Below are 16,262 nucleotides of genomic sequence, written 5' to 3'. Positions count from 1 at the left end.
AATTTCCAAAGTATTCTCTGATCTCAGAATAAAGGCTCAAGTTAAGGTCTGAAAAATTTAGAGGAAATATAAAAAGAATTTCCAAATAGGGACCTGAGAGCTGGAGATGTTTCCCCTTCAGGATGGGTTTTGTTTCTGAACTTACATCTGCATCACTGCCTGAAGATGGGAAGAGAGCACCCTTCTGCCCGCCTTACTGGAAACCAGCTCAGTTCCTCCTTGGTCAGTGGTTTCCTCTTTGACCAGCAAGGTCAACATCACTGTTGCTTTAAGGAAAGTAAAAAGGCTTGTGCGCATTCACCATTGAAAACTGCTATAATGAAGTCCTCTGTTGATATAAAATAAGCATACAGAAAATAATTAGGGTAAGTTGATTTTTGGTTATATAATTTTCAAACTCAAATCTCTTGAAGCTTGTAACAGAATGCCACTTCAAAACAACTTTGGCAGAAAAAGGATGTACCAGAAGGTTCAAGTGTAGCTGTTGACAGATTGCACAGCTGACAGGTGGACAGGGAAGACTTCCTCAGGGAAGACTGTCATGGGTTGGATAGTCACCTAGAGTCCCTTTAAAAATCCTGACAGAATAAAAGCTCACGTCTTATCTGAGTATGGACAGAATATTTGAAATGTAGGGAGGGATATGTTAATGAACATAAAGAACTTCTAGCACAAAATCATTAGGAAAGTCACCAGCCATAATTGTAGAATCATACAATGCGATTAATTTATCTGTTAATGTGGTCAGCAAAGAAAACATTGACCAGCCTTTGGTGTTCTTGATACTTAGGAGGAGTCCACCAGTCATTACTGTTCTGCAAACACACAGGAACCACCACTGCTGCAGCTTCATCAAGCAGTGAGTGTGGCCACTTTTTTTGATCATGTCACTTTCCTTCTCAGAAATCATACGTATTTCTGTTTCATCATCTTAAAACGTTTTAGCAAGAACTTCAAGGCCCATACCATCACATCTCACTATACTCCATCCTAACTCATTCCCTTGTTTCTTTTTGCTTATTTTATTTTGTATCCAGTCTCAGACAGGAATCTTATACACCTGCCTGGATTTGAAACCACTGAGATTGGACATAAAATGAGATCAGTGAATCCAGGCAGGCTGTATATTCCATTCTTGGGTTTCACTCCTGATTCTGGGCTTTGAGAGTCTCTCTATATTTTTCAAAAGTTTATTTGAGGTGTAAATGACATACAACAAGTTATGCATATTTAATGTACAGTTTGATAAGTTTTAACATATATATATGCTTGTGAAAATATCACCAAAATCAGAACATTTCTATCACCTCCCCCCTCAACTTTCTTCTTCTGCCTTTGTCATCCCTGCTGCCTTTCCCCTATTGCCCCACTGGCCCCTCTGTCCCTAGGCAATCACTGGTGTGCTTTCTTTCCCTATAGATTAGCTGCATTTTCAAGAATTTTAATCAAGTTCTAGCTCTTTTTTGTCTAGCTTCTTTTACTTTCTTTTTAGAAGGATTTTGAGATTCACCCATGTTGTTGCTTTTATTCCTTTTTATTCCTGAGTAGTATTCCAGGAATTCCTTTTTGTTGCTTAGTAGTATTCTTTTGTGTACGTCTTACCCAGGTTTTAGCGTGTTTAGCACTTTTGATGTTATTGTAAATAATATTTATTTTTTAATTTTAATCCCTTTGGACAACCAGTCACTCTTTGAAGGATATCTGGGTTGTTTACAACCTCTGGCTATTGAAAATAAAGCCATTGTGAACACTTACATACAGGTTTTGTGTGAACATAAGTTTTCATTTCTCTGGGATATATACCCAGGAGTGCAATTGCTGGGTCATGTGGTAGTTGTGTGTTTAATTTTATAAGAAATTTTCAAACTGTTTCCGAGATTGGCTGCACCATTTTACATTCCCTCCAGCAATGTATGATCCAGTTTTCCCACATCTTTGCTAGTATTTGGTGGTGTCATTATTTTTTATTTTAGCTATTCTAACAGGTGTGTAATAATAGTATTTTTGTTTTAATTTGTTTCTTTAATGGCTAATTATGTTTAACATCTTTCAGATGTGCTTATTTTCAATCTGTATATCCTCTCCAGTAAATTCCTATCTTTTGCCTGTTTTCTAATTACATTGCTTGATTGTCATACTTACTGTCTAATTGGCATAATTTTCATAATATTCCCTTATTATTATGAAACATCTATAGAGTCTTTACTGATGTCACACTCTCATTCTTGACCTTGACAGCTTGTGTTGTCTCTCTTTTTCTCCTTATCAGTCTGGCTAGAGTTTTTCAATTTTATTAATTTTTCTCCTTGAACTAGCTTATAGTTTCAGTGCCTATTTTTCCCCCTATTGGTTTTCTTTTCTCTTTCCCATTGATTAAAAAAAAATTAACTAAAGCCTGTACTTCATTCAAATTTCCTTAGTTTTTACCTAATGTCTTTTTTCTGCTCAGGATCTCATCCAGGTACCATACTGCATTTAGCTGTCATGACTCCCTAAGCTGCTTTCTCTTAACTGAGACAGTCTCTCAGACTTCTCTGGTTTTGGATGACTGTGACAGTTTTGAGGAGTACTAGTCAGGTATTGTTGTAGAATGTCTCTCAGTGTGGATTTGTCTAATGCTTTCCCCATAATTATATTGGGGTTACAGAGTCTGGGAGGAGGACCACAGAGGTAAAGAGCCATTTTCATCACATCCCGTCACATCATGTCAAGTATGCACAGGATCAGCATGACTTACTGTGTTGATGTGGCTCCTGATCACCTGACTGAAGTAATATTGGTCGTGTTTCTTCACTATAAATTTATTCCCCCATTTCCAATACTGTTCTCTTTGGAAAGACATTACTATGTGCAGTCCACGCTTAAGGAGTAGGGGGCTAAGCTCCACCTCTTTGAGAGCAGAGTGTTTGTATAAATTATTTGGAATTCTTCTGCCTGGAAGTTTTTCTCTTCTTCACCATTTTTTTTTATTTATTCAAACATTTATTTATATAAGTATTGATTCATGGATATGTATTTTGTACTTTGTTTATAATCTAGTATTGCAATATTTATTTTGTTCCTCGGATTGTTCCAGCTTAGCCACTGAGAGCATTTTCAGTTGGTTCCAGTGTCCATTAAATATACCCTCATCATTGTGTTGTTTTTTTTTTTAACACTTCTTCACTTTCTGTCACTACAGGATATTCTAGAATCATGTTACTTATTTCCCCCTAAGTCCTAGAAACACCAGTCTCCCTAAGAAGCCCTGTCTTTTTTTCTTGGAAAATGTTATTAGGAAACAAGATCTGAGTGCTAGGTGTGCTTGTTGCTACCGAGATATCATTGCTTCTAGGCACTCTCAACTGACAAAGCAAGGGACTATGTGTGTGTATACTAGCCATTGGATATATACATATCTATAAATAAGTCTATTTGTAACTATCTGTGTATATAGTAAGCAAAACACAAATTAATACTAATGTCTCCAACTTCAATGCTTATCATGTGGACCATTCTAGCCTCTTCTCTCTATTTATTTGTAACTGTCTACTCTAACAGTGAGAAACTTGGCTCCCACATCCACCATCCATTTGCTTAATTATTTAATTCCAGTATACATGTATAACAATATCAGAATTTTTAGGCTGTACCCCCATGGGAAACAACTTTATCAACTAGAGTACAATGTTTATATTCCATTCCTTTTTGCCTTAGGTCTTAAAACTCCACTCATTTTCGAAGTCATTTATATCAGTACTGTTTTCTCTATCCTTGTGATATGATCTTTATTGTTTCCTTTCTTCTGCTTACACTGCTTTTTAATTTCCCCTTTTTTCTCTAGTTTCTTAAAATCAGAGCTAAAGTCAGTGATTTGAGACTTTACCTCTTTCCTAATATCAGCATTTTAGTGCTGTAAGTTTTCCTCTATGTACTGCTTAAGCTGCATCCCACAAAGTCTGGTGTTTTTATTTTCATTCAATTCAAAATATTCTCTAATTTCCCATTTGATTTATTTTTTGACCTATAGGTTATTTATAAGTATGTAATTTCATTTCCAAGTATCTGGACATTTTCCAGATACCTTTCTGTGACTGATATCTAACTTATTCTTGTTTTGGTCAGATAACATTTGTATGGAGTCCTGAAAACTTTTAAATTTATTGAGACTTGTTTTATAGCCCAGGATATGATCTTTGAAAATGTTTCATATGTATGTGAAAGAATGTATATTCTGCTGTTTTGGGGTGGAATGTTCTCTATCAATAAGATAAAGTTGGCTGATGGTGTATACAATCTTCCATATCTTTAATGATATTTTTTCTACTTCTACCAACTACTCTGAGAGTAGAAATATCTGACTGTAATTGTAGATCTGTCATTTTCTTCTTCTGGTTTTGTCATGTTTGCTTCATGCATTTTGAAGCTTGGTTGTTAGAGACATAAGCATTTATAATTAATAATTCCTATGTCCCTTTCATAATTTGATGCTTTTATCATTATTGAATGAACCTCCTTATCCTTGATAATATTTGTTGTTCTGAAATCATGTTTTCTGTTATTAATATAGATACTCCAGATTTTTTATTAGTGTCTACATTCTTTTAGTTTTCATTTATTTCTGTCTTTTTATTTAAAATGGGTTCCTTATAGGCAGTATAGAACTGGTTTTTGTTTTGCTATAGTTAATCTGGCAATCTATGCCTTTTAATTTGGGTGTTTAGAGCATTCACATTTAATGTGATTATTGATAAAGTTAAGTTTAAACCTACCATCTTATTTTTGTTTCCTATTTGTTCCTTTTGTTCTTTGCTCTATTTTTCCTTTTTTTAATGACTTTTTGGGGGATTAATTCATTCAGTATTTTTTTATTAATCCGTTTTATTTCCTCTCTTGGCTTTTACCAACAGTTCTTTATTTTGTTATTTTAGTTCTTGTTTTAGGGTATATAGTACACATCTTCTTCCTATTATTGTTAGTTACTACTAATTTTATCTACAGGGTTTGTGATAAGGGACCAAAAAAAGCTTTAAGCTAGTTTAAAATGAAATAATTGAACTGCTGATTTTTAAAAAGTAAACTTGGGTTAGGTCAAAACACTCCAGGAACTATTCAATGTTAAGACACGGAAAGGAATGTGTATATGCATATATGAATGTATATGTTTGTAGGAGTGAAGTTTGGATAATTCAACTTTTGTACTTTTACAAAACAACAAAGTTTGTACAGTTAAAGAAAAAAATACATATATAAAATAAAGCCTCTTCTTCTGTCATCATTTGTTCATTCAACAAATATTTGTGGGTGCCTAATATAGATCAGGTATGGAACATTTTCATTAGTCAGTGTCTTCTCAGCATTGTCCTGGTACTTTGGGGGTTATACAATAAACCAAAATATCTTTCTGAGAAACTTCCTGGAGGAATTTGCAACTTGATAAAGGAGATAACATATCTCTTCATGTAGAGACTTACTGCAAAAGCACAACACAAAATCTGGGACCTATCCCAGGCTGAGTACACTGGGTTAGGAAGACTTTGTTGAAGGGAGTCTTGGATGCCCTTTAAAATCACATTTAAATTTCATAAATCCAGTGGAAGTCTCCACATTAATGTCATTCATGTTTCCTGACGGGATAAATGCCAGAAGTTTAGACTTGCTCACTTATTCATTTCTTAAGAAATATCTATCAGACATCTTTTGTGTCCATCACTAGGCAGCTGCTGAGGATTCAGAGGCGAACAAAGCAATCCCCTCCCTTCTCTGTGACATGCAGTACAAAACAGCCTCATCAGCTGTGCTCAGAGGTACAGCATAGCCTGTCTGATCTGTATCACGGCAAACCTAGGTGTTCAGATGTTCAGAGACCTGCCACTTAGAACAGGCAGAAATGTACTCTGAGTGACTACAAAAGATAATCTCGCACCAGGTAGCTGAAGTTAGGGAGCCATTTAGACTCCGCGTTAGCAAGACCACCCCTCCCATCAAAACTGTCCAAGTTAAAATGACTTTCCTTAGAGGATAAGAGTGTCTCATTATGGGGGCTATTCAGTCTCTGGCTTAATGACTACTTGATGGGAATATTGCGGAGGAAATTCAAACGCCAACTGGTGGGAGTGCAATTGGATAACCTTATAATTCCATTCCAGCCAGAGAGCATGTGATTTCATGAACTCCATTGCCGTTGATTCCCAGTGTTCTGGCATTTCCTGTCTGCAGCTTGGAGGCAGGCTGGGCGTAGGCCACCACCTGTGGCCAATGCTCCTCCCAGCAGTTACAGCAGAGAAGCTGGGCGGCCAACTGCAGCCCAGGTGTCAGGCTGGCAGGCAGTAAGCCCCGGGGCTTGCTAGGAATCTTAGACCCTCGAGATCAGCTGCTGCTCCCACATCAGGTGTCCACACAACCACTCCTCCCCAAACCCCAGCCTGGCGGGCTTCTTGTTTCAATGACCTTGGGGTCACTGTGGCTTGAGTCTCACAAGGCTGGAAGAGTACAGCAGGACAGGCTGTTTTGTAAGTATTCCTTAGTCTGTCCAAGTTTGTACTTCCTTAAAAGACCTTCAGTTGTTTCCTTTGTTTTCTCTCTTTTCTTCCTTAACTTGAAAACAGCAATTATATTTTGCTAATAGAGGAAAATTCCCTCACCCAGAGCATTTCTTCTCAACTCATACCCTTATAAACATTGGTTTTGAGTGGGTTTCTAGGCTGGCCCAGCACTGGATGTACCAATGAGCTCACTCACAGCCCTTGAGAGAGAAGATTTGGAAACTACCTTGTGGCCTTGATTTGAAAACGACCCTTTCTCTGCTTCTGTTGTATTTCAGACCAGGAGGCAAGAGCTGTGTGTGGCTGTGGGTGTGTACAGTCAAGGGCACAGCTACTGTTCTGCCAGGTAGTAAAATACAATGTTAGCTGTCATGACAAGAAGGGGCTTATGGACCAGCTACCCCTGCCTCACCGTGTTAAAAGAAGTCAAATCCAGACACCTTAATGTGATATGAAATATACCCATGGAGATCAAGCTCCCAACTTTCCCTCTGCTACCTTTCCTGCTCACGCTCCTTTCCTTTGCTTGATAATCTGCCAAGTTGCTTGAAATTCTTGCCTTTGTTGAGACTACTTGCCTGTCTCTAGGAATTGTGGTCAAAAGGAGTGGGTACCATGGGATGGGTTTCTCATTAACCTATTAGTAACCATCTTAGCAGGAGTCACTTTATCACATGGTCTAGCAGAGAACCTAGGGAAGGAGGCAGGGAGGTGAGGACCCTGTAGGGTAGCTGTAAGCACCCAGTGAGAATGCAAACATAGTGGCAAATGTGTGCCTTTTCTGCCTTACCCCATATGCAAGGGTATTTCCAGGATGGGTCCCTGGACTACTCTCCCAGACTCCCAAGAGCTACACAGCACAGGATTCTCCCCCCCAGGGCTGCTGCTCAGGGGCATGGTAGATAATGGTAAAATTGGAGAACCACAGAGGTAAAACCTACTGGCCTCCAGGTACAGGCTGGGCTCATTTCCAGTAGTCCTGCAGAAGCTTTGGAACGGCAGGGGGTGGCCTGGGCTTGAAGTCAGAAGACTTGGCTCCAGACCTAGCTCTGCTATGCAGCAGCTGTGATATCTTGGACCAGCATCGGTTTCCTCATCTGTCAAATGACACTGGGCTTCTGCATCTTCCCACCTCCCCGCCCCCCCCCACTTCTGTTATAGCAGCTACTGCTAATTTATCAGTGTCTCTCAAATCTAAACTGCCAGGCCAGATACTGCCCCTGAGGTCCTGAGCCCTGAATCCAAAATTCCCTGAATATCTTTTCTTGGGATTCTCAGGCATCTAGAGTGTAGCAAGCCCAACTGAGCTGTGCACTTTTCTTTCCAAACCTACCCCTTTTCCTAATTACACTTAGATGAGTAATGCTGTAATCCACCCATGCCCCCCAAATGAAAGCTGGATGTTTGCCCTAGCCTCTTCTGCACCTCCCCCATTCAGTCAGTCATGAGTCCTGTATAGTCCACTTAAACGTCTCTAGAATCCCTTCCTGCTCCCCACACCCACGGCCACTGCTCTGAACTGAAAGCTCATGCTCTCAGTCCTGGGCCACTGCAGTACCCTCATGTCACCCTTCAGTCTGGTATCCCTCCTGCATATTACTTTTTCTGAATTGCAAATCTCATCATGTGCCCCTCTTACTTAACACCCTTAGTGATTACCTATGAATTTCCCTTGGGGTAAAAACCCAAACTCTTTAACATGCCCTGAAATACACTCACCTGTGATACAGCCCCCAATATCCCGCCTTGACTCATTTTGGGCCCACCAGCCCATGCCCCCCACCCACCTTACACTTAACCTCAAGCCACACTCCTATACTCAGAGCACAACAGATGGGCCAGACTTTCTCTTTTATAATTTGGGTTTGGCTCCCTTGCTTGACGTTGCTTCAGACCCCTTCTTTACCTGCCCAGCCCTTACTGTGCCATCAGGACTGAGGTCCATAACGGACCTCCCTGGCTCACCTGGGCCAGCATGGGCCCCCTCATCTCGCGGCACCTATCATCCTGAGCGGTGATGGACGTACATTGCCTGTTTCCTCAGGCATCTGTGAACTCCTCCAGTGTTGGCAGTATGCCTCTGTCACCTCTGTTTCCCCAGTGCCTGGCATGTGCCATACCCTCCACTAATGTTTGCTGAATGAATGAATGATTGAGTCTCTGTTACCTCACAGAATAGTTGTGAGGATTTAATGATGAAATGGAAAAATTCTTCACACACTGTAAATGTGTTAGGGATATTTTTCAAAATCAAAGGATTTAGGAAGGAAATGAACATGCTGGGTAGGCTCCCTGTACAGTGAAACAGAAGACATTGAGCCGTGATGGCCTAGGGAGTCAGGAGAATACTGGGTCAGCCCTGAATACAGCACGCATGACTGGGGACTACTAGTGAAAGGGAATGGGCATCCTGAGAAGTGGCCCTGGGTCGGATCAGGCTTGAACAACTCTGGTCTGTTCATGTAATACAGTCAGTCTTTCAGTTAAGTGCCTGGGCAATGAGCAAACACATCTATGGACTGAAACCAGAGCTTCTTTATGTTTACAGACTTCATTAGGTAGAACATGAAGACTTTTGGAACAATAAACTCATTGTCTTTATTAAAGATGGGGACTAGATTTTGACGGATGCCCTGGGAACATCCATGTTCTCTTTGCCAATCATGCCTCTTCTCTGAGTGGTGGGGGAATGGTAGCAAACTAGAAGCAAAGTGCTGCTATTTTTTGTGGGCCGTGCACAACACCCACTCTGATTCCCTGCTGGTGCCCACTCCCTACCCCACAGAGCAGAGTTCCAGGAAAGCTGAGTCAGAGCTCCCAGTTAAGGCTAGAAATTGAAGTGGGACCTCATCTTTTACCCTAACAGTGAATACAGATCTCAGGCTTTCACCACTCCCTGGGCTAGAGAGAGAGTGACAGAGACAGAGATAGAGAGAAATAGCCAGGCCCCATCATAGGGCAGGTGGGAATGGGATGGTGGATGGCCACAGACATGTGGGTGTTTGTTGAGTGATGGGTGAACAAGTCCCTGTCCCCCTCACAGGACACTGTAAAGACTGTACCCTTGCTGACCTTGGCATACAATCATATTGGCAATGACAGTCATCTTGAGGAAGAATGATAAGGATATGCATAAGAAGGATGGTTCCTTTCTCCTGATAGCCTCCGTGGAGTAAATCAGGGCCCCCACATATCTGGGAAAGTAGTCAGGGCATTAGTTAATCAATCAACCATAGGTGTTTGTTCAGTACTGTTAAGGACTGAACTATGTCCAAATTCATATGCTGAAGCCCTAATCCCCAGTGTGATTGTATTTAGCAACAGGGCTTATCAAGTAATTCAAGTTAAATGAGGTCATACAGGTGGGGCCCTCATCAAATAGGACAGGTCTTTTTATAAGAGGCAGAGACACTAGAGAATTCTGTCTCTCCACACACGCCCAGGGGACAAGCTGGGGACACAGCAGGAAGTTCTGCAAACCAGGAGGAGAGGCCTCACCAAAACCTTAATCTTGGACTTCAAGCCTCCAGGATTGTGAGAAAATATATGTCCATTGTTTACATCAGCCAGCCCATGTGTTCTGTGTGACAGCCCTTAGCAGACTGATATAAATACCTACTGTGCACAAAGTCCTTTGCCTTTGGGGGTTGCAAAATAGGATTCCTTGCAGTGATCCATGGTTTCATTGGGATTTTCCTATTTGAGTCCCACCCTTCAAGTCTCCTCGGGTAGCATTTCTTCCTGTGACAGTATGGTTTAAGATAAAACTGGCCTCCCAATAAGTTTGGAGAGAAGGCACCCCTCATCTTTCATTAAGGCTGCTCCTTCCAGCTTCTCTTTCTCTCTCCCAAATTCCTAAATTTGTGCACCCATGATGTAAGTGGGAGAAGAGTTATTCTCAAGCTCTTGTTGCACAAACTTTCTGCCACAGATAGACTCATGTGCCTGTGGCCCTAGCCAGGCTGAGAGGGAGAATGTGGCCTCTGAATTCCCAGATATTCCCATTTGCTTTATGAGTGTATTAAAATTCCTTGTCTTACTTAAAAACTCATAAGAAGTGCATACATTACTACAAATTTTCTCAGCATTATCATGACTTTTTTCAAGAGTTAATTTTCAGAAAGAGTTTGACTCATTTCCTCAAAATGCTTTGTCAATGAATGCTAAAATTATTGAAAAATGCTGCCATGGGCATGATTCTGAACTGCAGGGAGTGCAGCTTATATCTCAGAGTGAGAGTTCAGTTTATATGTAAACCACGGTGGGGGGCCTGACAACCTGGGCTGTTGACAAAGCGGGCACTGTGCCTGTCGCTGTAACTGCCAGCTGCAGGAACGGCACCGTGCATAGAGCCTTCCAACCCACATTTGTTCTTTCTGGAGAGTGGAATATGGGGCAGAGGTGACAGCCTGGTATGTACCAGAGGACTTTTATGGGCAAGCAGAGGTGGCTCCAAACACAAGTCCCACATGGGACAACTCTGAGAGCAGAGAACCATCTAAGAGTCAGAATTCAGGTAGGTGGCAAGATGGAGACCTAAAAAGAGAATCCCACGGTGTGGGGCAATCTTTCCTCTTTGCCCTTAATTTCTCAACAGAGTAAGAAGGAGGAGCAGGAGGGAAGGCTGGAAGAAGAAGAACATCAAGCTCTTTTAACTGATACTTTTGTGGACTAATAATTCATAAAGAATGATGAGTTACTATGCACAAGGATTAAGAGCTTCTGAGTGGCATGTCTTTGCAACCTAAAATGATCCGTGCAAGTTGCAGAAGTAAAACATTTGCTGGACTTGAATGCTGTCTAGAAGCATTCATCATATGAGTAGGAAGTTTAAATGACTAACCAAAGACAGGAAATACTCAACCTCACTAAAAATTATAGAAAGACTAGTTAAAGATGAGATATAATTTTCTGCCACCCAGGAAAATTTTAAATGTTTAATAGTGCCACTGTGGGTTTCTAGTTCAGAAAGTGAAGTGGACCCACATATTTCCTTCCCTCCCCCTCAGGGACCGAGAGCAATGACAGTAAAGATATGCAAAAGGGTACACATCCACACTGGTGCGGAGTGCAGTGGGGGGACATCAGTGGAATTTTGATCACTTTCTAGAAGATAGAAAGCAAATGGGATTGAACGGTCAGAGAAACCACAGAGGGGAAGTAGTGTGGGAGGTGTGGGACGATGCTGGAATGGAGAGAAACCCAGGTTCCTGGGAAGGACAACCATCTTCCTGGGGGCTCTGGAAGAGGTGCCAAACTCTGAGTTGGTGAAAAAGGGAAGTAGGAATGGCAGGTGGGTTGGCTCTCAGGATGACTATTCTCAGGGCAATCTGTGCAGCAGCTAAGCCGGCTGCCCACCCTCAGTCCTGCCGCTTCCCGGCCACAGGTGCACAGCATCTGGCCACATGCTGGGCACCTTCAGTGATGCATCTGCTCTTCAGGGGCATTCAGCAGGCTGCCTGGGAGGGTCTAGGCCTCCTCAAATGAGGGTGACCCCTCCAGAATGAGGTTTTCTTTCTTTTGGCCCTGAGGAGGGGCCATGCTGGGCTGTGGGCAGCATCCTGTCAGACTGACTTCTACCAGGTAACGTGAAGTGAGCAGTACAAGTCCACATGCTCTGCCTATTGATATGTACTCATAAATGTTAATGGAAAAGCAAGGATGGCCAGAGGTCTGTAAAATTAAGCATTTCATAGACAAGTTGAGGATATATTTCAGAATGTAGGGCAGAAAGAGAGAGAAGGAAACTATGAGGGAAAAGTTAAGGGATATGTAAGATCAGTTCAGGAATCCTAACATCCAACTGGCAGGAATTCCAGAAAGAACAGAGAATGTGAGAGGGGCAGATTATCAAAATAAAGACAAGGGTTTTCAAATTGGAAGGAGCCACTGAGGATTGAGCAAAAAGAATTTTAAAAAGAGCCCATATCCATTCTGATTGTGATAAAATTTCGAACATGAAACATACAGAGAAGATTCTCAATGCTTCCAGGGAGTAAAGATGGGATACCTGCCATACAAGAAAAAGAATCAACATGGCCTGAGCCTTTTGTCAGTAACCCTGGATACTGGAAGAGTAACCTAGTGGAGCAATGCCTTCCTAGTGCCAAGGGAGTGCAATTTTCCATCTACAGTTATCAACCTGACCAAGCTATGCAACAAAGCATCAGGGCAAATGGAGTTTTCCAGCAGCATGCTACTCCATTGTCCAGTTAATAATATTGGTACATAAAATATTACAAAAACAACAATTGATTTTCCATTTTTAAAATTGATTTTGTCTATAGACAAAGTAAAGACAAATGCTTATCTACTATCTTAGTCCATTTGTGCTGCTATGACAAAATTCCACAGACTAAGTAGCTTATCAGCAACAGAAATTTATTTTTCACAGTTCTGGCGGCTGGAAGTCCAAGACAGGGTGCCCGCATGGTCGGGTGCTCACAAAGGCCCTCTTCGGTGTTGCAGGCTGCTGACTCCCTCACATGGCAGAAGGGGCGAGCAAGCTCCGCAGGGCCCCTTTTAGAGGGCACTAATTGCACTCCTAAGGCCTCAGCACCTGCCAAAGTCCTCATCTCCCAATATCATCACATTAGCACGAGGATTTCAACATAATGAATTTGGAGGGACACAAACATTCACATCATTGCACTGAGATATCACCTGTGTGTGCACTTCAGTAAGGTGAAAGAGGAAATTATGGGATCCCAGAAATATTGGAAATAGCTTACAGGTGTAATTAAAATGAGAAAAAACAAACAAACATGGAAGCAACCCTGGTGCATCCCTAGAAGACAATGGGGAAAAATTAGGCCAGTCAAATTGTGGTATGTTTAAGAAACTGGATGATCTTAATGATGTGGTAATGAGGTCATGTGTTTCTATTGTCAACTAGTTAAAAAAGGGAAGGCAAGTAGAAACACCAAAAAAAACAAAGATCAGAGGTAAAAATCCTGATCCAAATAAGAAGCAACTTAAATAAAGGTGTAGCTGTGAGAAACTGATTAGGGTAAGAAAAAGAGGATTTATTGAGTTTGAACATTCTCTTGAATGGCTGAGGATGATTTTCTTCCTTACTTGATTCTTTAGTAAATAATTTGTATATGTTTACAGAATTATAAAAACTATAAAAATTTAGTTTAAAAATTATGCAAAAATATTCATTTTTAATCTTTTGAATAAATTTTTTAGACAGAGTATGGAAGGCTTAACTTTGGTTTCAGAATAGAATACAAATATTGCAATCCCAATAAACATAAAAAAGGAATGGGGCAATTATGGCAGAAGGCAGGAGGTGAAGCAAGTAGAAAGGATGGGGGAAAGAGTAGAGGGACAATTTCCTCACTTACACAGTGAGAAATCGAGTGGAACACTCTCTAAACTTATGATCGTGAGAAGACACAAGAAGCTGGGAGGATAAGTTAGCATAAATCCTCATGTACAGGAGTCAGTAAATACTGTAGAAAGTTGGTAAATCAAGAAATCGAAATATAAACATACCAGAAGAACTAAAATCAGAATTGGCTGATGTTTATTATCATGGGGTGTGAGATAGGGTAAGGAGGAGGAAAAGGAGATTTTTCACAGTGCTGTGTACCATTTAAATGTAATTTTTATCACATGTATTACTTTAAAAACAAAAGTAGGGATAATAATACTATTACCAAGTGTTGACATTGGTGAAGAAAACAGACCCTCTTATGCTCTGTTTGCAAGAATGAAGATTGATTTGGTGCAAATGCTTGAGAGGGCAATTTCGCGATATTAAAAAGAACCAGGCTAACCCTCTAATAATAATAATGTATAAGTTTCTGATCTGCAAGGTGATGTTGAGCAGCAGCTGGCAAACCAACCAGGAGGAGGCAGAAGAATACACCAAGCTTTTCCTTCATTGCACATGAGCGTGAACATGCCCACACACATGCTCACGTCCTCCCACGTCTCATGTATTGACTCACTTAGATGGAAACATCAGCTGCCCAGGTTCTCGGAGTTCTCCCTTTAATTCTCTATAGTGAACCTGACATGGAAGGCAGTCTCTAGTGGTTTCTCCATCCTCACATGACTCATTTTGCTTTACTTTTGTAGAAGCAACTAGCTTGGGAGCTGGGACGTTTCCCTCCTGACAGAGTCTGGGACTAACCACAGTGTTCCAAAGCCCGTCTGTGGGCACTGACCAGCCACTGGGAGGCATGCCCTTGAGTCTGTTTGTCCTTTCCTTTTGGTTACTCAGAAGAGGCCCTGTCTGTGTTCCAAATGCGGTCAGCCTAGTAGAGATGAGTCTCCCGGGACCTAACATGCTCACTCTCCCTGTGTCATCGCTGATGTTATGGGAAAGAGAACACCATTGCCTTGGGACAGCCTCAGCAGTGCTGTCCAGCTTGACTTGAGTAGGGAAGCCAGGTTCTTCCCATGACTTGATGATGAGACTCTTGGGAAATACCTATGATCAAACGACATTTTTGTAGAGCATAACAGTTAATACTTAATTACTCACAACAGCCCATTATCTCTTTTTTAGATGAGAAAACAGATGCTCAGTGATTGGTAAGTTAATTGTCTGTGATCATTCTGCCAGGAAGTAGTTAAGTATGGATTAAGGTCCAGATCTTCTGATTCCTTATCTTGTATTTTTCCATACTACTCTGTGAGATGCTTTTTAGGACTTCTTAGTGTGATAGTTGTTGGGATTACACAAGAAGCTGTTTACCTCAGAGTTTTGTTGAAATCCCTGTCCTGTATGGTGAAATCCAGCATCTCCCTTAATTCAGCTTTGTATTGGATCCTAAATTTACTTCTTAACAGCTGCGTGCCATTGGTCAAGTTTGCATGGTATCTCTGAGCTCCAGTTTCCTCACCTGTGTGATGGATAAGGTAATACTTACCTCAAGTAAAACCTCACCAGGATTGTTATGAAGTTTAAATGACATATGTAAAGTTCATCAAACACTAAGCAGGAGCTCTGATTGGTGGTGATGATGGTGGTTGTCATTGAAACATGTTGGACACATTAAATAGCCTTCCCAAATTTCCTCTGCAGATGAATTTCTAATTAACTACTTTCCTGGCTTCTAAGATAATCAAGTCATCTTCATAATGTTAACTTTAAAGGTAGCTGGTCATGCTACTTTGTAAAGATAGCAGTTTTGAGTTAGCCAACTCTCTTGCCAAAAGCAACTGTAGACGTGTTGTTATGTGTCAGATGCTGAGCATCCAGTGTGCACATAATGCAATCAGACAGCTAGTCCCATGCTTTCTTGTCCACGAGTATGATTTCTCAAGGAGGAATGCAATTGTGTGCATGGTATGCGAGGTCATTTTAAACTGATTAGACAGCATCCTTTCTTTCAGAGAAAGAAGCGTTTGTTAAGTGAGAGCCAGTATTACAGGTGTTCGGAGGAGCTGGTAGCATTTGAACTTGATAAATTCATGCTTACCAAGTTCATAGGCAGATAAACGGAGACTGTTAATAATAGCTTTTGCAAATTGGAGAAAATGTCAGATAAAGCCATGAGCGTCTGTGTTCTTCCAAGGAGGGCAGACAGTCAAGGGGGAGGAAAGTAGGCATTTTTATCTACTGCATCTTGTCTGTAGTGAGGCAACTGTGACATTGTCTCCAGCCGTCAAGGGGATGGGAAAGTGAAGTCACTGCCTATGATTGGGGTAAGTCCATGAAGACACCAAATGCAGAGGAAAGGAGGGAGGTGAGGAGCAAAGATACAAGTGTAAAAAGGAAAG

General features: G+C 41.1%; 1 long non-coding RNA gene across 2 annotated transcripts in view; it reads left to right on the top strand.

The window, feature by feature from the left end:
- The first annotated feature begins 255 nt into the window (after positions 1-255).
- Positions 256-16,262, top strand: part of LOC118923071 (uncharacterized) — a 37,154-nt gene continuing 21,147 nt past the window's right edge. For both annotated transcript variants that reach the window (XR_005029041.2, XR_005029042.2), the window contains exons 1-2: positions 256-365; positions 749-859. This is a non-coding gene — a long non-coding RNA (uncharacterized LOC118923071). The remainder of the gene's footprint in view (positions 366-748; positions 860-16,262) is intronic.

This window comes from Manis pentadactyla, chromosome 4, assembly GCF_030020395.1.
Source record: "Manis pentadactyla isolate mManPen7 chromosome 4, mManPen7.hap1, whole genome shotgun sequence".
NCBI classification, from domain to species: Eukaryota; Metazoa; Chordata; class Mammalia; order Pholidota; family Manidae; genus Manis; species Manis pentadactyla.
This window is presented reverse-complemented; position numbering and strand designations above follow the sequence as displayed.